The 24,664-nt window shown below is 48.5% G+C and overlaps 1 protein-coding gene across 1 annotated transcript in view; it reads right to left on the bottom strand.

Annotated features, from left to right (window-relative positions):
* ARHGEF18 (Rho/Rac guanine nucleotide exchange factor 18) overlaps positions 1–24,664 on the bottom strand; it is an 85,557-nt gene that overhangs the window by 21,182 nt on the left and 39,711 nt on the right. The gene's annotated exons all lie outside the window — the stretch shown is intronic.

The following is a 24,664-nucleotide window of genomic DNA, read 5'->3' as shown; positions in this document are numbered from 1 at the left end:
GTAGTTGGTGTGGCTTGCGCTGACATCTCTCTCCCTCCCTCGCTCCCTCCCTCACACACAGACACACATACACGCATGCGCATGGTGAAGCTCAGAGACCACAGGGTGTGGTATTAGTGGGGTCTCTCAGAACTTGAGCAGGATCTGACCGCCAAAGTGGATGGTAGCCTCTGATCCTATTTCATATGATGACTGTGAATCAAAACAACATGGAAAATGGGATCCAGAGGGTTGTCTGCCGTCATCTGCTCATCAATTCGAGAGCTGCGCTATTTGTAAGTGTGCTCTGCGATCACCTCTGCCATGGACAGGAAGACGCAACTTGGAAAGCCTGGCTGCCTGACCAGGCCGGTCCCCTCCCGCCAGCCGAGCCCGCCGGCGGCGCATGCTCGGTCTAGTCTCAGGGCGAGAGCCGCACATGAACGCCTGGCTCCCAAACAATGGCAGCATTTAGAGCAATGTGTCCGGCGGCCTGCCTGACCTGACTCCTGGCCCCCAGCACACTGAAGAAAGTGCTGCCCCCTTGGGGTGGGCACAGGGCTGGCCCCAGGGGGAGCTGTATTTCTTTCAGGAGCTTTACTGGGGGAACGAGAGTCCAGCGTGCTGAGCGAGTTTTAATTTGGGTGGACATTTAGGGAGGTGCAAGTGTGCAGGGGAGTGTGTGTCCATGATAAGAACATTTCTGGCGGAGGAGTAGCGAAAACGCTCGTCAACAGAGGCTTCGCCACTAAGCGCGGTGCTGCTGTGTGCACGCAGATGCACACCGCCCCAGCTACTCACCCTGAACGCAGCCCCGCAAGGGAAGGGTGCCGTCTGGATGGTGACCCCCACCACTGCGACATCGGGATCCTAAGTGGCTAACAATTACTATTAGAGCAGACCAACTCCCATTTACAAAGGTGAAAACCATGAAACCGAGGTCTTCACAGCCCAGAGCAGGCTGTTTCCTGCCATTTCTACATCACATTACCCCCACTCCTCCCAGGCTACTGTGACCTTATCGGACAAACAGGAGACATCCTGACATGCATCCTTTATCCAGCGTCCTAGTATGACTGGTACATTGCTCCTGTGACCCAAGGTCTTGCCCGAAGCGGGGTGGGCTCTGCTGTAATCAGGTAGAGTCCACAGGAGAAAAAGGCCAAGGACCCCCGGCTTGGGAGGGTTGGCGCGCCTAACCCTGTGCTGCTCAAGGGTCACCGGTGCTTGTTTATTCTGATCGTCGTCTTGTTTCCGCAACACAGGACAGAATGGTGGACAGTGCCTCCCACAATACAGGCCAAGGAATCATTTTATTCCATGAAATTTTATTCAGTCATAAAAACAAAGGACACTCTAACACATGCTACAACACAGATGAACTTCGAGGACATTACTAATGCTCAGTGGCATAAGCCTGTCACAAAAGGGCAGATGTTGTAGGATTCTACTCATAGGAGGTTCCTAGAGCAGTGATTTTCAACTGGTGTTCCGCAAGATTTTTGAAAACTGGTAAGTCAGGGGCTCTGACCTCTTTTCCCTTAGATTGTCAAATAAAAAAATGACAACAGCCAACACAACAACAGCCCTCTGGTGTGAGTGAATCAAAACGTATACCCCTTTTTTGGTCAGATCAGCAAAATACAGAATTTCGGGTGCATTGCTGCATTTTAGTAATTCGTTTACGTGTGCCAGGACATGACAAAGGTTGGAAACCATTGCCCTAGAAGGACTCAGATCCACGGAGGCTGAAAGTGGACGGTGGGAGCCAGGGGCTGGGAGTGCGAAGTTACTGTTTAATGGGGACAGAGGTTCAGTTGGGGAAGATAAGAAAGTTCTGGAGATGAATGGTAGGGATGTTGTACGACAATGTACTAATACCACTGAACTGTACTTATGTGTATTTTATCGCTACTTAAAAAAAGAAATGATTGTTTCTTTGGGGTGGTGGAATGCTTCTGCATCTTGACTCTGGTGTTGGTTACTTAAACCTATATACATGAGAAAAAATTTCATAGAACTATATACTCACCTTTCCCCCATAAAAGAGTATATGTAATAACTGGCAAAATCTAAACAGGGACTGTCCCTGAGTTACTACTGTACCAGTATCAATGTCCTGGTTTTGACAATGGGTTATGGTTATATCAGGTATCATTACTGGGGGACATTTGGCGATGGGTACATGAGGACTCTACGATTTTGCAACTTCTTGTGACTCTTAACCTATTTCAAAATAAGAAGTTACAGTGGATTCTTAGCATTCACAGCAGCGACGTTCTGCCAAGCAGTGGACCCTGGGGCGGGGACACGGAACCTCCGCTCACAGGGGGAACACAGGGCGCAGTCCTGCCAGCTCCCAGCTACGCTTTCCTCAACCAGCTGATTCACCACCTTGTGTTACGTGTGCTTCTGTTAAATGCGCCTCATCTAACACACATTGTCAATCTCTTATCACTGAACTCACGGCCTCAGTACTGCAAGTCACGTCGGCCACATGCGTTTCTGTGCAAGGCACGCTGCAGCCTTCTTGTGCTCAGGGACACTAGACAGCCCTGCTCTCGGGGCCGTTTTAAACAGTGAGCTCACCAACAAGAGCACAAAAATGAGAAAACACTGGCATGAAATACACTGCAAAAAGGGCACTGGTTGGCAGCATGAACTGCACAAGGAGGCAAAGCACTGCCACGGCCCGTCCTCACCGGGAACGTGCACAGTGGGCGACCCAATGTCTCAGCCGTTCCGCTCCGCACGTCCGCAAAGACGGCGAAAGCCCTCTGAGTGCTGCCTCAGGGACTACAAACACATTTTAGCAAGTACGTGAATTCATGAGTGCAGAATCCGCAAGTAATGAGGACTGACTATACTAAGTGTTAAATGAGAAGTTATTATATTTTAGAATGCCCGTATTTGCTCACACACACACCACAGAGCACTGATATTCTTTGATTTTCTTTAAAATTCATTATTCACACAGCGCCCCAAAGTACCTGAGATAGCCCATTTATGGGAGACTTCTCACAAAAAAGTTTTCACGATGTCCATTTGGTGGCAATGTGATCTATGCAGATAAATTATTCTTTTTTGTCTGCAGTAGTCTAACTACCACACCACTCAAGCTACTTAAGACTTTTAAAATAAGAGAGAGACAACCCAGGATAGTGTGGCTCACTGGACTGAGTGCTGGCCTGCAAACCAAAGCGTTGCAGGTTTGACTCCTGGTCAGGGCACATGCCTGGGTTTGTGGGACAGATCCCCAGTAGGGGGCGTGCGAGAGGCAGCCACACATTGATGTTTCCCTCTCTTTCTCCCTTCCCCTCTGTCTAAAAAATAAATAAAATCTTAAAAAAAAAAAAAAAAGAGAGACAGCCACCAATCAAGTCTATGACATACACAGCCGTGGAAATAACTGCTTGATCAAGACATGAATCAGGACCTCTGCCACAGACCAGCTATATAAATCATGTCTTTTTATTTGATATTTTTGATGCCCTGACACCTGGGGCTGTGCCAGGGGAAGGGCTGGCCTCCCCCCCCACCTCCAGCTGCGGGGCGGCCAGTTCCTAGAGATGGTGAGGCCTCACAAGAGCTCCGTGCAAACCAGCCAATCCAGAGCCCACCGCCCGCCCCCTCCTGCATGGAGCTCCCACACTCAGGGCCACTGTCCGCCTGCCCTAATCGTTAATCGGCCCAGGGCCAGGCGCCAGACAACAGACAACAGGGCGGAGGTTATTCACACAGGCCGCCCCTGATCCCATCCACCCTGCCTCACCCCTTCCTCCCCACGGAAGCCCAGGTTTTCCCCTCCCTCTGCCTCCTGAGGGATCCTGGTGCTTCCCCGTGTGGTCCTGTTACATGCTACAATGAGGTGAACTTTGAACCTTGAAAATATGCTGAGTGGAAGAGGTCAACCACAAAAGACCACATGTTACAGGATTCCCTCTATAGTCAATGTGCAGAATAGGCAAATCCATACAGACAGAAAGTAGGTGCCTAGGATTGGGGGAAGATTGGAGGGTGACAGCTAAGGGGTACAGGGTTTCTTTTTTGGGGTTCTAAAATTGATTGCACTAACTCCGAATATATTAAAAGCCACTGAGTTGTATACTTAAATGGATGAATTGGAACGACATGTGAATTACGTCTCAGGAAGCTATTAAACAAGCTCTGGGGAGGACCGGCCGTCTTTCTGCAGGGGAACAAGCCACCAGATTTGCACTTCAACACACAGTCTGGGCCTGTCATCGTGGTCCTCCAGCTCTCCCGGGCTCCTGAGCCAGACAACCACGGGGGGCCAGGCGGGAGGCGGCGTGGCGCTGGGATCCAGGCCCCGGAGCGGCTGCAGCGGAGCACTGCCTGCCACAGTCCGCACGGCCATGGAAGCCCCGCATTAGCACCGTCTGCCCGCTGCTGAGAGCGCCACTGACAGGCCCGCGCCAGGCCCCCTGCAGCAACTGCGTGCCACAGGCTGCCTCTGCACGAGGGCCCAGAGGAGCTGCAGGGACAAACGTAAGAAGTGAACAGTGAATATGGAAAAAGTTCTTTGCCTGGAGGAAAATACACACACCATTCTCAGCAACAAACACTGAGGGCAGCCTGTTCATGTTATTTTTGAAAAGCCTGTTTTACCTTGGTTCCTTGACCCGAAGAGCGGTCTCTGAGCAAAGCGGACCAAGCCTGTGCGGCGGACGCCAGGAGCCGGCCTGCACTACTTTGCTCAGACGGCAGACCCCACACCATGAAGTGCAGGTCAACAGGGGCTATCTTCTAGCACAGTGATGCTCATCATGTGACCTTCAGTCTATCCCAAGTCATATGCTTTCCCCTCTCATACAGAAGTGTGGTCCCGTGGGCCTTTGTAGGAATTCTAAGGACCACAAGGAAATTCCATTAACATGACTTAGTAGTTATAAATCTGTTGAAAGTCACTTTTCAAGAAAGCTTAATATGACCTATCAAGTGATCGTCTTAATTGGTTTTAAATAGTCCTTTATAACCTCAAAACACACTCATTGGCTTCTAGAAAAATTGAATTTCAAGCAAGAATTTTACATTCTAAACAGCAGATTCCTCCTGCTGCTTGATTGGAAAGCAGCTGGGAATATCTTTCCAAGGCAGCCGGGCCCTGGCACAGAGGCCCCTGCAGTTTTCTGAAAAAGGCCACGCCCACAGACCAGACAGAAGGCATATTCAGGTGGGAACAACCATCCCCAGTTGCAGAGCAGTTCCAAAGGCCTGGCCTCGAAATAACGGCTCCTTTTCTCATATTCAGTGGGGTCCTGTGTACCCTTCCTTGACCCGATTCTTTGTCTCAGTGAAGACTTCCCTTTCAGGCTGAGTGTCACCTGTCTCCGGGGAGTTCCGGCAGCAGGAGCTACAGGCAAGTGTTCGAGAGACAATTAAGAAAATCTGATACAAGATGAAGGTTTCAGTTCACAGTTCCTGGCTTTTCTGATGCCTGAGAACAGACTAAATCAATGCCCAGATGACTCACTGATTTCTCTGCCCTGCTTCGTTCTGATGTTACACAAGAAAGATGGTATAAAAAAGAATAAAACTATAGGCACAAAAAACCCTCTTAACTCCTATATTTTAGGGCACAAAAAATAAAAAAAATAGGTATCTTGTGGCTCAGAAGATAATGTGAGCCAGGAAGAATACTCTTTCTGAACTTTTTCTTACCCACACCCCTACCCCCACCAGGGTACACAAGCCCCCTGTTCCCAAATTACATTAAACCCAGTGAACAACAGTAAAAAAAATTGTGGTATCTTCATGGTTATCTGTGTAGAAAATTTAAAGACCACAAAAAAGGTATAAAAGTAGGAATAATGCATAATGCCACCATTCACAGTTAATAGCTGCTGGTACACATAGTTTTGTAAGTTGAGAAGTAATGTTTAACAATGATGATTTTGAGATTTGTATTGAAAAATCCGTCACAAACTGCATAATAATATTAATAGTAAATACATATTTTTTGCACAAACATCATTCAGGACAGGCAGGTTATGTCGTTCATCGAGCACACATAGCAGAGCCTTGAACAACAGGGGTGAGGTGCCAACCCTGGCAGTCAAAGTTCTACACACAGCTTTTGATGCCCCCAACACTTTACTGCTCATAGGCTACTGCTGATAACAAGCCTTACTAACAGCATCAACAGTTGTGTAATATTGTATCATATACTGTGCTGTTACAATAACGTGAACTAGAAAAAAGAGTTATTAAAAATCATAAGGAAGAGCCCTGGCTCGTGGGGCTCAGTGGACTGAGCACCGGACTGCGAAGCAAAGGGTCGCTGGTTCGATTCCCAGTCAGGGCACATGCCTGGGTTGTGGGCCAGGTCCCCAGTGGGGGGTAACCACACATTGATGCTTCTCTCCCTCTCCCCCTCCCTTCCCTCTCTCTAAAAATAAATAAAATCTTTAAAAAAAATCATAAGGAAGAGAAAATGGAAACATAGCACACTATTCCGTATCAACACTGTAAGTTTATGCTGTCTTACATGATACAAAACACTGTAGATGGTCTATGAATTACTAACACTAGACCTTAAAAATGAAATTAATGTGAAAAAGACATTCATATGTTTTTACATGTGTAACACCTCAGGCACTGATAATGAAGAAGCAGCTATATGATTGCTTTATGGTGGTCTAGTATAATTGACACTATTGCTTCAAAGTAGTAAGGAAATCTCAAAAAATTTTCCAATGTATTTATTGAAAAACCTGTGTATAAGTATGCCCGCGCAGTTCAAACCTGCATTGTTCAAGGGTCTACAGTACACCACCACAAAACCGCATTCTATGGTGCTGCTCCATGGGTGCACGTGGAAGTTAAAATACAAAGAACAATGACACCCTTAACCGTAGGCATGAAAATAAACCTAAACTTACTTCACGCTTTTCACAAAAATGAACTGAAAATGGACTGCAGATTTAAATGGAAAATGTAAAATCATGAAACTTTCCATAGATAATAGGGGGAAATCTTCAGGAACTAAGGCTTGGATAGTGAACTGTTCTTAGATATGACACCAAAGCTCAATCCACATTAAAAAAAAACCCCTGTATATTGACTTCATTATATTTAAAAACCTTTGCTTGTGGAAGACCCTGTTAAGAGGATGAAAAGATAAGCTAGAGAGAGGGAAGAAACATTTGCAAACCACCCATCTGACAAAGAACTCTCAAAACTCAAGACTAAAAATACAAACAACCTATTTAGGAAATGATCAAGAGATGAATATACATTTCGCTGAAGAAGACAGATAATCCAAAAGCATAAGAGGTATTTCACATCATTAGCCACTAGAGAAACGAAATTAAAACTGCCCTGAGTTATCACTAGCAGAATGGTGCAAATAAAAATAGTGACAGCTCTAAATGCTGGTGAGGATGTGCGGAAACTGGAATACTCATACACCGCTGCGGGGAACGTGAGATGGTGCGGCCAGTGGGAAAACAGTTGGGTGGTTTCTAAAGAAAACTAAATAATCGCACCCCTGGGTATTTATCTCAGAAACGCAAAACTTACGCCCAGACGCAAACCTGTACGACGGTTCGTAGAAGCTCTATTCCTGATAGCCCCAAACTGGACACAACCTAGATGTCCTTCCTTGGGCAAAAGGTCAGACACACTGTGGTCAATCTGTACCATGGAATACTACTCAGCAAGGGAAGGAACTACTGATCACACACAACAACCTGGATGGATTTCACGGCATTCTTCTGAGCAAAAAAAGCCAATCTCAAAAGGTCACTATATGATTCCACTTACAGAACACTTGTTTGTTTCTCCTTAAGATTTTATTTATTTATTTACTTATTTATTTTTAGAGGGAGGCAAAGAAAAGAAAGAAGAGAGGGAGAGAAACATCAATGTGCAAGAAATACACTGATCAGTAGCCTCTTGCACGCCCCCAACTGGGGACATGGCCCACAACCCAGGCCTGTGCCCTGACTGGGAATCAAACCAGCAACCTTTTGGCTCACAGGCTGGGACTCAATCCACTGAGCCACACCAGCCAGGGCCCATTTACAGATCATTCTTGAAATGACAAAATTAAATCGTAGAGCTGGAGAACAGGTTAGTGATCGCTGGGGGTTAGTGACGGTGGGGCGGGGGGTGCCCCAAGCAGGAGTTCAAGGACAGTCTCTGCGGTGACGGGGCGGTCCTGATCTCAGTGGGGGTGGTGCCAGGAGCCTGTACGCGGGAGCGAATGGCACAGAACGAGATTCCCACACTGTCCTGTGACAATTTGCTTGTTTTGATATCTTATATAGTTGCCTAGCAAGTAAGCTTTGGGGAAAACTGGGTTGAGGGGACAGACATGTCACCCCTCTCTACCAACCTTTCCAATTAACTGTGAGTCTATAGAGATTCTGAAAGGAAAAGCTTGAAATAAACAAAAACACCCCGGACAAAAAAATACAGGGTCTGGCAGAAGGTTTGCTTGAGTGTGGTTGGTAGGTACATCGATGTCTCACACAAGATGGACAGCAATTTGAACATTTCACCTAAAATGTCACACAGTGCGCTTGAGTGTGATATTGTTATGTTACAGAATTACATGCTTATGCTTCTGTAATAAAACAGGGGTGTTCTTGGTGCCAGGCCCTGCAGGACACCCAGACCCTCCGTCTTTGCTGGCTCTGGCTGCCATAACAAAATAGCTCAGACTGGGGGGCTCCAACAATGGAAAGCTATTTCTTACAGTTCTGGAGGCAGAGAAGTCCAAGACCAAGGCTGACTTGGTTCCTGGTGAGGACTCTCTTTCTGGCTTGCAGACAGCACCCTCTGGTTGTGCCCTCTCACGGTGGAGAACAAGCACTCTGCTGTCCCTTCTTGCAGTGGCACTCCCCCATCGCGGAGGCCCACCCCATGACTTCATCTAACCCTGATCATCTTCTAAAGGCCATACCTCCAAGGATGTCACATTGGGGGTTAGGGCTTCCATGTGAGAAAATGGGGGAGGGGGCACAATCAGCCCATAGCACCCAACAATGGATAAAACCATGTTTCCTGGGGGCCCATTCAAATCCAGAACTTCTCGTCTCTCACCGGATGGCTAAGCAGAAAGAGCAAGCAGCCTTCCACTTCCTGACTTACCTCCCCTATCAGGGAAGGAATGGCCGCTTAGGAATGATTCCCGGAAAAGGGGTGGGCGCACCACCGAGACCTCAGGCATGTTCTGATGGCTGAGGAGGAAGGTCTGGGAATGTTTCCCCCTAAGAAAGCAGGCTTCGAAACATTCCGAGGGTTTCTGAGAAAATGAGAAATGCCCAGGGACCTCACAGCAAAGTGCTTTAATTTGGGGAAACAACCAAGACTGTGATGAGTTAAAAACCATGGAAAACACGGAAAATAAACGGAGCAGTCCAGCAGGACGCGTGGCCGCGCCCCTGAGAGCTGACTGAAAGCATGGCTTTCTCCCGGGTGGGAACCAGGGCCCTTCGAGCAGCAGCGTCCCGAGGGGCTACCGCGCGGGTAGCCGGGAGTGGCCCTGGCCGAGGGAGCTGCCAGCTGGCCTGGGCACAGCCCCGCAGGCTTGAAGCCGAGCAGTCGGGAGTAGTCTGGAACGGTCCCCCCGACAGGGGGCCAGGGCAGGGCCTCAGGCCTACGTGTCCCCTTCCGCTGGCACAGGACATCTGTGGCTGCGGAGTCCCTGGGCCCACCTGGACTATCGTATGGGGCTGCTCTTTGCCCAGCTGTGTGCCTCTCCCGGAGACAGGACGACTGAGTATTACTGAGTCTCCCTTTTTATTTTTTTACTGTGGTAAAATATTCACAATAGTTGTCATCTTAACCAACCTGGTCACATTAAATACATTTACTATATTGTGTAACCATCACCATTATCTATCTCTAGCCAAGGCTTCTCATCCTCAGCAGAACCTGTCTCCACTACACGTTCACGCTGCACCTCCCTGCTCCAGCCCTGGCCCTGGCCGCCCCTCCACCGCCCACTCTGTCTCTGTGAAGGTGCCCCTTCTAGGCCCTCATGTTGGCGGGATCACGCACATGAGCCAATCTCGGGTAGAAAGAGGCTCTCTGGTGGAATGCCAAAGTGTCACTGATGTCCTCAGTGTCACCTGAGATAAGGACACAGAAGGCTCCCTTATTAGATTCGCGGACAACAAGAAGCAGAGGAGCTTCCTCAAATGTCTGGAAATGGAGAGAGGGAGGCGAGTTAACACAAAATGATCTTGACAGGTTACCCCAAAGGAAGTGTGGAGAGAGTCAGCACAGTCCGATGAGGTGGGGGCTCCCACCTGCTGCAGCAGCACAGGCGAGAAAAGCCAAGGGGGTTCTTGGGTACCTGCCAGCAGACTCAGTGAATCAACAGTGTGGTGCACTGGGCTGGGTCACTTTGGGTTGCAGCAACATCGGGGCAATCCCAAGAGGCAGGACAGCCAGGCTGCTGGCTGGCCAAAGCTGCAGTGGGGTTTCTCTCCCACCTGGGAAAAGCGCAGTGAGTAGAAGGTTCACCGGGCAGGAGGGACACCCCGGAAGCTGTGCTGTGACAAGTGCCATGGAGGGTAGGATGCAGAACCCCTTGGGACCAAACTCGGGCGCAGGGCAGCAGGCCCAGAGGGCTGATACAGTAACCGAGGGCCCGGGCCGTGACCGGGGAGGACGGCGGAGAAGGTAGACGTGACTAGGGGAGGGGAGGAAGCCCAGTGGGAATCGGTCCTGGAAAAGCAGTCTCCTAAGGGGGGGCGTTTGTGCAGGTGGAGAATTTGTAGTTTAAGTAATTGTTAAACAGCAATTGCCGGTATTTCACAAATCAGAAAGAACCACCACTCCTATTTTAGCAAATGCCTTTCCATTTTCACTGCTCTTAACTTCAGTTAGGTCAATCGTTGCTGATAATCATCTCTGACCTACAAAATGACGGTTCACATGGTTCGACCTGACACGCAGGTCGCTCCCACCTTTCTGCTTAAGATGGCGTTGTAAACATTCTGCCATACTGCAAAATAAATTTCAGAAGCCTTTTACAATTTCTTTCTTACAGAAATCTTCTGCAATGGTTGTAAAGCCACTTATTAAACTGTGATATTCGTGTAATGTCACATTCCTGGGGCCGCTCCCCACATTTCATGTAGTTATAAATAAAGCTGCGATGGACATCGGCATGAAGTCCTTCATCAGCACAAAATAATTTCCTGGGATAAATTCTCATTAGGGGCTGGGTCGCCCTGCCCTGTGTTTCCACAACCCAACATTCCAGCCCCCTGCAGATCGTCCAGGTTCCCCATTGGCCCAAAGCCTCCTGCCTGGTCGAGTGCTGGACTGCAGTGGCCGGTGAGCGTACTGGGTTCTCAGACCCTTTAGCATCCATTCAGCAGATTTCTACGGAGCACCCCGGTGCCCTGGGAACACATGGCCCTCCCCAACCAGGGACCTGGACCCCACGCTCACTGCCCAGGAGAAGTGCCCCCTCCTCTGCATCACTCCATTCTCTCCCCCATTTTCACAGTGGCCCCGCCCCATGCTTTTGTGGAACCACTTCCCACCTGTGCAGGGACCGTCCCTCATGCCAGCAGCACAAGCTCTGGTCATTTAGCCGAGGCTGTGGCTTCCTTGGGTGGCCAGTTCAGACCTCCACTCCCGTCCCTCCTCGCCTGCTGCCTGAGTGTCTTACCGCACACCTGATTAGTGTGCTCACGGGCTTCATATGAAGCCCTGACTCTGGTGTGAAGGCCTCCTGTCTTGCCACCATTTGCGCCCTGCACCACAACCACACGCACGCAGCACTGGGAGCCTCGCCAGTGTCTTGGCCGAGTCACCTCATTTGCCTGGCTGGCTTTGGGGTGAGGCCAGAATCCGTCTGGGCCACCCTCCCCGAGGTGGGCGCCCCCACAGCCTAGGCCTGCCTGCGTGCTTCCTCTCCCCTGTGTCACCTGATGGCTTTAATCACACTGCCTTATTGAACTTTGACATCCTTGAGGGCAAGGGTTTGGAGCCACTCATCTCTGGGTGGTGGCCTTGCCTTCGACCTCTGTGATCTTGCCAGCCTGCTCATGGGTGCATATACCTGGTCCCTGCCAGGAGGGGCAGAGGGCACACAGAGGAAAGGGGTGGGGAAGGGCACCCAAAGGTGAGGGTGCAGGGGCCAAGTGCAAGCCCATTCTTGTCTATTTCACACAACCTGCTGCCTTAAGGCCTCTTCTCTTTGGTAAAATTAAAAAATAACCTCCGCGTAACAGGCTGTGTGGTCCCTGGGCTCTGATGGGAGACGGCGGTGGGCAATGGTCAGGGCGCGAGTGGCCGTCAGCCTTCACGGCTCCTCCCTGAAGGGCCCCCCGGACCCCCGGAGCTTCCGCTGTCTGCTGACATGGCCTGCGCCCTGCCCTGGGCCCCGCCGGCGGGCCCCTCCCAGCCCCTCTTCTCCTTGGGGCTCTGGGGGATGCCCGCCTCCCTGGCTCACCTTCCAATCCCTACCCCCTTCAATCCTGCCCCAGGGCAGGCCCTCTCCTTCATATGTGCCCCCAGGCACCCCCGCCCTTGGGAACTGGGCACACAGCCCTGCCCTCAGCCCCAGCATGTGGGCCTTCCTGGCAGCTTTTTGTTTTTTTAACTTTTAAATTTATAAGGGCATGTTTTATTGTCCACAATGTTGTCTACCTTAATGAAAAAAAAAAAAGTGAATTCTACTGTTGCTGTGTGGATTGCAGTACAAATATAAATTGGTTTAAGCTGATTTAAAGATTTATTCAAATCTTCTGTATCCTTAATATTCTGTATCTGCAAGAAAGCCAGACAGAACCCCAAAACTTGCCTGGAGTTGGGATTACTGGCCTTGTGGCCTCTAGCTTGTCAGAGGAAAAATAAAGGAGGGGACACGGGCAGTCTCATCTCTAACCCCAAGGGCAGAACCCCTCTCCCCTCAGGCCCCTCCGGGCCCCCTTCTCTGAGGTTCGGAAGGTCCTTCAGGACCTTTCAATACCGCTCGGTGACTTATGATAAAAAGAAGTTCTGCCAGCACACTAAGAAAAAGCTCGAGGTCCAGGGACAAACCACAAGTCTCCATGAAAACCATCTAGAGTGGCTTTTCCTTCTGGAACATCTTAGCAGTCAGAAACATCTCCTGGGATAAAACGTGTGTGTTGCTAACTGAAAATATTAACGTAGGACTTTTATCCTGACTGAAGCGGTCTGTTCTGTATCAATGTTCCTCAAACAGTCTAGCATCATTTCTGTAACATGATGTCACAAAAATATTACTCTAATTCTGTGTAAGGGGAAAACTGAGGTTGAAATGAGAGAGTCAGGCAGAGTTAGATTTCAGTGCCCACCCCTGTAAATGTCGGTTAAATATCTGGTATGCTGCCTAGGACTGCCTTCTTACTCTTTATTCTTTCTTTTCCTTCTGTTGTGCAATTACAGTTGTCCCCACACTCTCTGCCACCCTACCCACCCTGCCTCCCACATTCAATCCTCCCCACCCACCCTGGTTATCTTTGTCCATGGATCATATATACATGTTCCTTGAATTCTTATTCTTAATAAACCTTAACTTCAAAGGTTTTGTGTGTGTGAGTGTGGGGGAGACTGCCAGCTTAATTATTTTATGGATAAATAAAGTATGTCTCTAAATTAATGTCTAATACTAAGATGGCATTTCTGTAAGTTACTTTTTTTTTTTTAATCCTCACCTGAGGATATGTTGATTTGAGAGAAGAGAGAGATGCATCAATGTGAGAAACATCAATCGGCTGCCTGCACATATGTGCTTCAACCAGGGATGGAACCTTCAACCTAGGTATGTGACCCGAGTAGGCATAGAACCCGCAGCCTTCTGGTGTACGTGATAGCACTCCAACCATCTAAGCCACCTGGCCAGGGCTCTAAGCTATTCTTGTTTAATAAAGATAAGAACTAAGGCAAAATGCTATAGGTGAGTCACCTATATGGGAAAAAAAGAGAACAGGTGGAAAGAACAGTGTTGGGCATAGGTCCAGCCAGCTGCACGTTAGAGCCTGCAGTGCAACTGAGGTCCCACCTGCTCACCTGCAGAGATCCTGGCTGATGAAAAACGGTCCTCGTCAAACACTGATAAGGGCACACGAGAACATGTTGCCTATGTCACTGTCACCTGAATTTGATCCCTCTTGATTAACAGTACAAGAGTGAACTTCGAGGTGTAAAAAAGAAAAATTAAAACAAAGTGAAAACGATCAGTATTCTTACCACTACTCACTAATGTCTCTGTGCCCCACCTTTATTTGCATGGGTGTGTATGTTTATAATCACAAGGACTACACAAATGTTTCCCATGTTTCATGGTGCTATCATCTTTTTAAGTATTGCTTTAATCACCTGCCTTCCAACTACATAGACGAGTCTCAAAGAGACAGAATTATGGAGGCAAAGGTTAGAAATGCTTTATGATTTTAGGTATACATCACCAAACTGTTTTTCTAAACTGCACAAACCAGTACCACATCTTGCAGGAAAGTATGTACAAAGACGAATCCTGGAAGGTGATACAGTAAGAAGACAACTACTTGTAGTTGCACAGGATTATGGATGTGTTCCCTTATTTTTCTATTTTCCCAATTTTCTGCAATGATGACTTTCATAGTTTAAAACTCAACAGTAGGAGGCAGCTGGGTACAGGGTTTATGGGAACTTTTGGTACAATCTTTTTTAAAAATCTTCTGTAAATGTAAAATTATTTCAGAATAAAAGTTTTGAGAAAATGCTTGAAGTGGACGGCAACAATTTTTGGTGCCACCTGAGGTCAACAACGCATCAGCTGTGTAACAGGCGCTACTTCACTTCAGGTTTTTTCCCCAAGTGTGCGGTAGCAGAATTAGGCACTTTTTAAAATAAATTGTTCTCCTTCAAAACACATGTTTTGGAGTCAGGTGGAATGGGTGTTTGGATCTTGACACTGTCACCTGCGATGACTGCCTCTGGGATCTGGTCCCATTACTTAGTCCCCCGAGACTGTTCCGTCATCTGTGGTAAACAACAGCTGGAATCTAGCTCTTAAGGCTCCAGGAGGATTACATGAGGAAATAAGGGTGAAGAGTCTAGGAACAGAGCAAGCAGTCAACTGTCAGCTCCCTCGTGCCTGCCCCTAATACTCAAGCTTGTGAAAAGAGACTGACATTTTCCTGAACACAGACGTACCCATGGACCGAGGCTTAATACCAGAGCACATGTAATGCTGGGAAGTGGAGGAACGTGTCTTAACTCCTTCCAGCTGACCCTTGCACTGGCCAGGCAGTCACAGCTTATGAAAGAGCTTTGTTTCCCACAAAACAATAATAAAAAGCTTACAAATCTGTTCAGAAAACTTGAAACACATCTCTTTGTGGGAATAGTGGTATCTGAATGGATACCCAGCCTGGAGAAGCCGAGACGACCACGCAGGGGGCGTGGTAACAGACAGTTACGGGGTTTCCGGCGGTGGGAGCAGGGAGTGTCCCAGGGAGGAGGGCGGACCGTCCTGCCTGGGGAGGGGACCGTGGTGTAGCATTATCTGCACTGGGTCTTGAGGAATGAGTAGGAGGTCCTTAGGAGAAAGGGAGGGGGAGGCTGATCCTGGGAGGGCGAGGGGCAGAAGCAGAGGCGACGCAGGGGATGATGGCGTACTGGGTGAAGACGGTTAAGCACAGGGCGACGAGCAGGCCGGGAGCATGGGGGTGGGGCAGCAGAGAGAAGATCAAAGGGCGGGCTGTGCCAACAGTGTGCCACCCAAAGGCACTTTCACTTCCTGACCGGGGAGCCAGGGGCTAGATTTTAGGTGAAGGACCTGTGTTTACAATTAGACCTGGGTTTCATGGAGATGCTGGCGGTGGAGCAGGTGAGTGATCAGAGGAGGACAGGGAGATGGCAGAGGCTGGGGCCAGCTCAGCAGTCCGAGTGCCAGGTGACGGCGTCCTTCAAGCAGGCAGAGGGTGAAAAGCCAGAACGGGGGTCCAGCGGCAGTGGGGCCTGATGCTCTGTTGAAGATGAGGTAGATGCCCTGACTGGTGTGGCTCAGTGGGTTGGGTGTTGTCTTGCAACGTGAAATGTTCACTGGTTCAATTCCCGGTCAGGGCACATGCCTAGGTTGCAGGTTTGGTCCCTGGCTGGGGCAGCTATGAGAGGCAGCTGATCATTGTTTCTCTCCCTCTCTCCCTCCCTTCCCCTCTCTCTAGAATCAGTAAGTAAATACATTTTAAAAAGGGGTGGATGCAGGTGATCAGGATGCCTGGGACATGTGGTTTGGGCCACTGGGCACTGCTTCCATGGAGGTGGGACAGAGGCAGGAAGAGCACGAGAATTCTCACTTGCGGACACGGCCAGTTGGAACTGCCCCTAGGGCACCCCGGTTACAGAGGTCCTGAGGGCGGCTGAAGACACCCCTGCAGGCAGGAGGACAGCCGCGCGCGGCGCCTGGGGGCGTCCGCGTGTGGGAGCAGTGGGCACACGGGCGCTAAGATGAGAAGGTGGGTGTGCCTCCCTCTGCTATGCTCCACCGCCAGGAAGTGGCAAATCGCTGAGAGCTCAGGAAACGGTGAGCACTTTTTCACAATAAAGTATTTTCTAATTACGATATGTACATTGCTTTTTTTAAAGACATGATGTTATTGTACACTTAACAGACTCCAGTACATGTAAACATAACTTTTTTAAAGATAGTTAAGACCATCAGGTTTTTTAAGTCCTCACCGAGGGTATGTTTATTGATTTTAGAGAGAGGGGAAGAGAGGGAGAGAGAGAGATATCAACGTGAGCAAGAAACATTGATCAGTTGCCTCCTGTACACAGACCCGCAACCTAGCTTATGTGCTCTGATTGGGAATCAAACCCACAACCTCTTGTTGCACGGGACAATGCTCCAACTGAGCCACCCAGCCAGGGCCAGGCAGACATAACTTTTACATGCACCGGGAAACCACAAACTTTGTGTGACTAGCTTTACTGTAATATTTGCTTTTATTGTGTTGCTCCTGGAACCAAGCCTGCAATATCTCCAAGGGATGCCTGTGGTTGAAGACAGAGTCTGAAGAATGGTATTCAGTAAAAGCAGGGTTTGGATATGAGCTCTCTACTGTTCATCCTGGGTGAGCAAACACATTTGTATGCAACACATTCTTTTCTTTCTTTTTTTTAAGGTTTTATTTATTTTTTAGAGAGGGGAAGTGAGGGAGAAAGAGGAGGAGGGAAACATCAATGTGTGGTTGCCTCTCGCATGCCCACTACTGGGGGCCTGGCACTCAACCCAGGCCTGTGCCCTGACGGGGAATTGAACCCACAACCCTTTGGTTCACAGGCCGGGGCTCAATCCACTGAGCCACACCAGCCAGGGCTGTATGCAACACATTCTAAAGCAACTTCCATTTAACAGGTCCACTCTGGTAAACTGAAGCCTCTCTACTCCTGCACACAACTCAGGACAGGCAAATAATGGCAGACAGGACACTCTGTAGTCGGGTACCTTTAAATGTCTGCTTAACTGGAGCCACTTTTATTTGTTTTCAGAGCTGAGCAGGCTAGCAGTACCTGCTATAATAATTATGTTCTCCAATGACACAATGAGACCTAAACTCATGACCCACCAGTGCAAGAGTTAGTGTTCTTATGCAGTACAGCCGTATGTTCTGAAAAAGCATACCAGAAAGTTGCTAAAAAACAAACAAAACAAAATGCCATCCAAGTAGGATAAGGTGAGCAAAAGGCAAAAAAATAGAGGAAACGATCACGGAAACCTACAAGGATCGAGCATTTGTATGGTTTCCAGTTTCTTTAAATTCTCATTAAATGGATATCAAAGAGCACAGTCTATATTATAATTCTGGTTTAAAGCAATAAAGATGACAGGGATTTCCATTCTCCAAGGAAAGGCTGTTACACCAAAAGACCAGCAAATGAAAAAAAAATACATTTATCTACTTTAGGTGAAATAAAGTATTTAAGGCATATGACTTTTAAAAATAACTGCTGGTGCCACGGCTGGTGTGGCTCAGTGGTTGAGCGCCACCCTGCGAACCAAAGGGTCACAGGTTCAATTCCCCATCAGGGTGCAGGCCTGGGTTGCCAGCCAGGTCCCCAGTAGGGGGCGTGTGAAAAGCAACCACACATTGATGTTTCTCTCCCTGTCTTTCTCCCTCTCTTCCCCTCTGTCTAAAAATAAATAAATAAAGTCTTAAAAAAATTGCTGGCCTTTTTCAGTCAGTTAGTGATCTCTGCAAGCGCATAGGCTGAAGCCACGGCCCTGGGTAGGGCTCAGTCCTCCTGTGGGCAGCTCCCTACCAAGGGTCATGCATAGTTCAGAGTACAGCCACTATGGAAAATGGCATGAAGGTTTCTCAAAAAATTAAGAAAAAAATTACCATATGATCCAGCTATTCCACTTCTGGGCATTTATCCAAAGAAAATGAAAAGATATATGCACCACACGTTCATTGCAGCATTATTTATAATAGCCAAGATATGGAAGCAATCTAGGTGTCCATGGACGAATGAATGGATAAAGGAGAGGTGGTACAGGGACTTCTGGTCAAGATGGAGACGTAGGTAAACATGGCTTGCCTCCTCCTGCAACCACAGCAAAAATTACAACTAAACTACAAAACAACTCTCACCCGGAATAGTCAGAAAATTGAGCTGTATGGAAGTCCGACAACCAAGGAACTGAAGAAGTCACATCCATTCGGAGTGTAGGAGGGGCGGAGAGGCGGCAGAATGGGTGGTGCCACACCCACATGCGGTGAGTAACAATCAGGAGGGACACTCGGGGGCAAGGGATCCCAGTCCCACACTAGACCATCCCTCCCAGGGTTCCAGCACCAGGAAAATAAGTCCCCATAACTCCTGGCTGTAACAACTAGTGGGTGTTGGAGCAGCAGAAGAAACTGTGGGGTTCTCAGGCATCTCCTCTTAAAGGGTCCACAACCAACTTAGGACTTACACAGACTCACTCCCTCTGGGTTCCAGCACCAGGGCAGTAGCTGGAAGGGCACCCGCGGCACACGGGGAGGAACTGAAGTGTCTGGCCTCAGGGGGAGAGCTTGGGGGCAGACGGCTCCCTCTAAGACAGAACAGCACAGGCCAGGCAGAAGCCACTGTTCCTTTCTGAGCCCTCCCCACACAGCCGCAGCCGCAGCCGCAGCCGCAGCCGCAGCCGCAGCCGCAGCCGCAGCCGCACCTGAGACTCCGTCATCCTGGTGCACACAGGCCTCCCTGCCCAGGCGATTCCCTCAGGCTCTGCCCCATTCAAATTACGGGTGCACTTTTCTGCATTAGGCCACGCTACTAAGACAGGGAGTCAGAGCAGTGCTACCTAATACACCGAAACAAACACAGGGAGGCTGCCGAAATGAGGAGACAAAGAAATATGGCCAGAATGAAAGAAAAGAACAAAACTCCAGAAAAAGAACTAAATGAAATGGAGATAAGCACTATCAGACGCAGAGTTCAAAACACTGGTTATCAGGATGCTCAAGGAACTCACTGGGTACCTCAACAGCATAAAAAAGACCCAGGCAGAAATAAAGCTTACACTAAGTGAAAAAAGGAAAAATTCACACATAATCAACAGGGGAGTGGATGAAGCCAAGAATCAAATCAGTGATTTGGAATGTAAGGAAAAAAAATTCAATCAGAACAGCAAGAAGAAAAAAGAATCCAATTCAACAAGGATAGGGTAAGGAGCCTCTGGGACAACTTCAAACGTACCAACATGCAAAGTATAGGGGGGCCAAAAGGAAAAGAGGAAGAGCAAAAAATTGGAAACTTATTTGAAAAAATAATGAAAGAAAACTTCCCCAATTTGCTGAATGAAATAGATGTACAAGTCCAGGAAGCACATAGTGTCCCAAACAAGATGGACCCAAAGAGGACCACATGAAGACACACTGTAATTACAATCCCAAAGGTTAAAGATAAAGGGAGAATATTAAAAGCAGCAAGAGACGTGCAGCAAGTTCCCTACAAAGGAGTTCCTATAAGACTGCCAGCTGATTTCTCAAAAAAAAAAACTTTGCAGGTTACAAGGGACTGACAAGAAGTATTCAAAGTGATGAGAAGCAAGGACCTACAACCTAGATTACTCTACTCAGCAAAGCTATCATTTAAAATTGAAGGGCAGATAAAGTGCTCCCCAGACAAGGTAAAACTAAAGGAGTTCATCACCAAGTCATTATTACATGAAATGTTAAGGGGACTTATTTAAGAAAAAGAAAATCAAAACTATGAACATTAAAATGGCAATAAACTCACAACTATGAACAACTGAAATTAAAAACAAATTGAGCAAACAAGAACAGAAAGAGAATTAGAGATACGGAGATCACTTGGAGGATTGTCAGCTGGGAGGGGAAAACGGGGAGTAGGGAAAAGATGCAGGGACTGAGAGTTACAAATGGGCAGGTACAAAACAGAGGCAGAGGGATGTTAAGAACAGTATAAGAAACGGAATAGCCTAAGAACTTATATGTATTACCCATGGACATGAGCTATGTGCCGGGGGGAAGGGGGGTTGCTAGAGGGAATGGGGGTACTGGGTGGAGGGGGCAAAGGGGAAAAAATTGGGACAACTGTAATAACATAAATCAATGAAATGTTTTTGTTTTTGTTTTTTAAAAAGAAGACGTGGTTTATATACAATGGAACACTACTCAGCCATAAAGAAAAGGAAATCTTGCCCTGGCTGGTGTGGCTCAGAGGAACAAGTGCCAGCCTGTGAACCAAAGGGTCGCCGGTTCAATTCCCAGTATATGGCACATGCCTGGGTTGCAGGCCAGGTCCCCAGTAGAGGGGTGCGTGAACGGCAACCACACATCGATGTTTCTCCCCTCTCCTTTCTCTCTCCCTTTTCTCTAAAAATAAATAAATAAAATCTTAAAAAAAAAAAAAGAAAAGGAAAGGAAATCTTGCCATTTGCAATAATATGGATGGACTTTGAGGGTATAATACGAAGTGAAACAAGTCAGACAGAGAAAGTCAAATACCCTATGATTTCACTTATATGTGGAATCTAAAAAACAAACAAGAAACCAACCAAACCAAAACAAACTTATAAAGAGAACAGATGGGTGGCTACCAGGGTTAAGGGGCTTAATTGCATAGCAATGGGTAGTAACTAGACTTTTGTGGGAGATCGTTTTGTTGTGCATGCAGATATTGAGTTATAATGTTGCAAGCTGAAACTTATATAATTAAAATAAAACAATACAAAAACAAAAAACAAAACAAAACAAAAACACTGAAATGGTGAAGGCCACTTGAGCAGGGTCAGAGTTAATAAGTCTGTGACCAGGGAAAAGGGCCCTGTCCCAGACCTCGCATGTGGCTCACTCACACCCTTCATGAATCTGTCTTCAAGCAGCTGGGCCAGGACATGGGGCAGAACAGACCTTGGCAGGTGCTGTGGAAGTGATGGGTTATAAGCGAGGGTGGCCCCACGCAATGACGAGTCTCAAGGGAAAAGGGTTTGGACAGGGTGAACTGGAGAGGAGCACGAGGGACGTAACAAAAGCAGGCTCCAATTAAGGTCAGTGCCCAAAGGGCGTGCTCTGGAGACAGGCTGGAGACAAGGAGTTCCCTTCAAGTGAATGGGGCTCCCCAGGCGGGGATGAAGGGATCGCAGGGCACAAATGTGGGGTGAGGAGAAGACACACCTGCAACGCAGAAGCACGGGAGGAGGTATGCCAGAAAGTGCAATCTCTTCATTCACTAGTGCAGAGAAAGACCATGCGCCCCCTCCCTCAGGAAACAAGTACAGCCGCTACCCGACTCACGGTGGAGCTGTGCCCTGGGAAACCTGTCGTATGCTGACAACATCTCAAGTCAAAAATGCATTTGACACTCCTAACCTGCTGAACATCACAGCTCCACCCAGCCCGCTGTGAACGTGCTCAGACACTTACACTGGCCTCTGGTTGGACAAAATCCTCCTGTTGCTGCCACCCAGCACCATGGAAGAGTTTTGGACCACATACTGCTCGCTACTCTGGGACAAGATGGAAATTCAAAACTCAAAGTATGAGTATCGCACCCACACAGCTGTGAAGTGAAAAAATCTTAAGTCGAATCACAGTAAGTTGGGGACCATCTGTATTTGTGAAAACTCAAGAGAACTATCACCTCCTGTCCCCATACTATCTCTACTTCCTTTCCTCTCTCTCTTTACCTTGAATCCACAAGGATCAGATGGTTCCTCCCTCTTCTGAATCCACCTCAGTCCTTACATTACTGGCAAATAGTTCAAGGCAATTCAGTGCAGTGTTTGGAATACAGGAGCTGGAGCCAGACCCTCAGGTTCAAACCCCAGCCTATGAAGTCCTGAGCCAGTGACCTATGCTCCCTGCTTCCATTTTCCTGCCTGTACAATGGGGATAATAGGAGAACCTTGTTCAGCAGGTGCCTGCAATGGATGGAGAACATTCTAGAACAGTGCCTGGCACAATGAAAACATTAGTGTTGCCTCGTTGTACTACTGCTCACTCCCAAGCAGCTGCCAGAGTGACGCCACCAACACCAAGCCCATGGACTCCTCCCCTGCGCAAAGCCCCCACAGGGCCCTCATCTCCCCAGAGCCCCTGCTTCACTGTGGCCTCCAAGAGGGGATGAGAAAATGTGGCCCGTGGGCCGGCAACTCCGTGAGCCACAAATAGGTTTTACATTTTTAAAAGGTTGTAGAAAAAGAAAAACGAAAACGTGACAGAGATGGAAGTGGCCCACAATGCCTAACTTACTTACTTACTTTGAGACCTTCACAGAGAGTAAGCTGGCCTCTGGCCTACAGGGTCCTATGTCATCTCCCTCGGTCACCTCTCCCTACTAATGGCTCCAGCCACCCTGGCCTCATCCATGTTCCTCAAACATGCGTCTGGGGCTCCTGCAATCACTGTTCCTTCAGCCGGTCCCTCACCTCCTCAGGGGGGCCCCTGCAGCACCAGCCCAACACACACAGCCGCCCCCGGTTCCCTCAGGTTCCACCCCGATGCTGGCGCTCACGCCCGCCTCGTGCACTACGAGGAGCCCATGGCCCTCATCCACAGTGGCCACACCTATGCAGCTGCTGTGAGCACTGAACTGGTGAACACCGAGCCGCCGCTCCTCGAGGAAATCCAGGGTCAGGTTCCACAAGGCCTCTCATCGTGGTTTTGTCAGCCCATCAATAGATCATGTGTGTTTTGGTTAAAAGATGCCTCATTCAATATGCATTGTCGATTCAGTAACACTGGACTGATGGCCGACAGCAGGGATGTGCACAAAGCTTGTCTGACACACGTCTTCTCCATAAGGGACCCCCGGCCTCTCTGTGCGCAGGAATGCCAGGCAGAGCTTCAGCACTGCGCTCCCTCAGGGTCACTTACAACAATGAAATAACCAACAAAAAGCACAAAACCGAAAAGCGTGGCAGTAAATATACCGCAAAAAAGACCCTTGTTCACAGTAGGATCTGAAGCAAGGCTTGTTGAGTGACTCAAATACTGTATTTTGCTGTCCGGTGCACATTGGGGAATGACCCAGGAAGCTCGGACAGTTTTGATTTGGGGGTTACAGAGAAATTTTAGGCAGTAGGTGAATTCGTAAATATGGAATCTACAGATAAAGAGGACTGACTATGTTTATGTTTAATTAGAGAGGAAACTGCATGTGGGTGGGAATCTCCATGCTGCTCTCTGCAGGCACAGTGCCTGGTGCATGGTGGATGCTCAATAAACATCTCCTGAAGGAGGAGGAGAGGGAGGGAGGGCATGTCTGGGAGGTGCCTGCTCTGGGGTATGTCAGAGGAGAAACGAGGAGAAGGTAAGTGGACCAAAGGGCAGCGTGGAGGGTTCCCTCTTGTGTATGAACGTCCCATCATACATATTTAGGGGCCCTTGGAGTTTACGCAATAGTTTATCCTTGAAATGAAGCTACAGAATGGTTTATGCACAGGCATTGGATCACGTTTGCCTCCGGAAACAGTAGCTACAGCCCTGGCTGGCACAGCTCAGCTGGTTGGGTGTTATCCCACAAAACGAAAGGTCACTGGTTCGATTCCCAGTCAGGGAACATGCCTGGGTTACACGTTCAGTCCCCTGTTGGGGTACGTGCAAGAGGCAACCAATCGATGTTTCTCTCCCACACTGATGTTTCTCTCCCTTTCTCCTTCTCTTCCCCTCTCTCTAAAAATAAGTAAATAAATACTTAAAAAAAGAAAAAAGAAAAGAAAAGAAAAGAAAAGAAAAGAAAAGAAAAGAAAAGAAAAGAAATGGTGACTGCAATGGGAGCTGACTGAGAGAGGTTGCAGTGGGTGGAGGGAGACAGAGGACCCAACACTGGTGGCCTGGGAAGGGCAGACTTGGACTGGGGGAAGGGAGAGATGGCCGAGCTCCATTTCAGATCTGCGTCACCTAAGCTACTCGTGGGGACTCACGGCGCGCAGCTGGGCATGGCAGTGTGGCACTCAGGAGGGAGGTCGAAACGAGGGATGGGAATTTGGATACAGCAGGTGCCTGAAGCCACGAGGTGGGTGAGATCCCAGGGACAGGGAGGCGGCCCTGCAGAGCCACCTGGGGGCTGAGTGGGACCGTCAGCGCAGGGCGCTAGACACTAACAAAGGGAAGACGTACAGGGAGTCAGATATTAAGCCTAATAAACTAGGGCGCTGAATCAGACAATAAGCCTGGAAGTTTTATCTTCAGACACCCAGGGGATTGCATCATTGCCCCGCCAAAGA

Source organism: Pteronotus mesoamericanus, unplaced genomic scaffold (assembly GCF_021234165.1).
Source record: "Pteronotus mesoamericanus isolate MK-2021 breed Mesoamerican mustached bat unplaced genomic scaffold, CSHL_Meso_final contig_171, whole genome shotgun sequence".
Lineage (NCBI taxonomy): Eukaryota > Metazoa > Chordata > Mammalia > Chiroptera > Mormoopidae > Pteronotus > Pteronotus mesoamericanus.
Note: the sequence above shows the minus strand (reverse complement) of the source record. Positions and strands in the feature narration are given on the sequence as shown.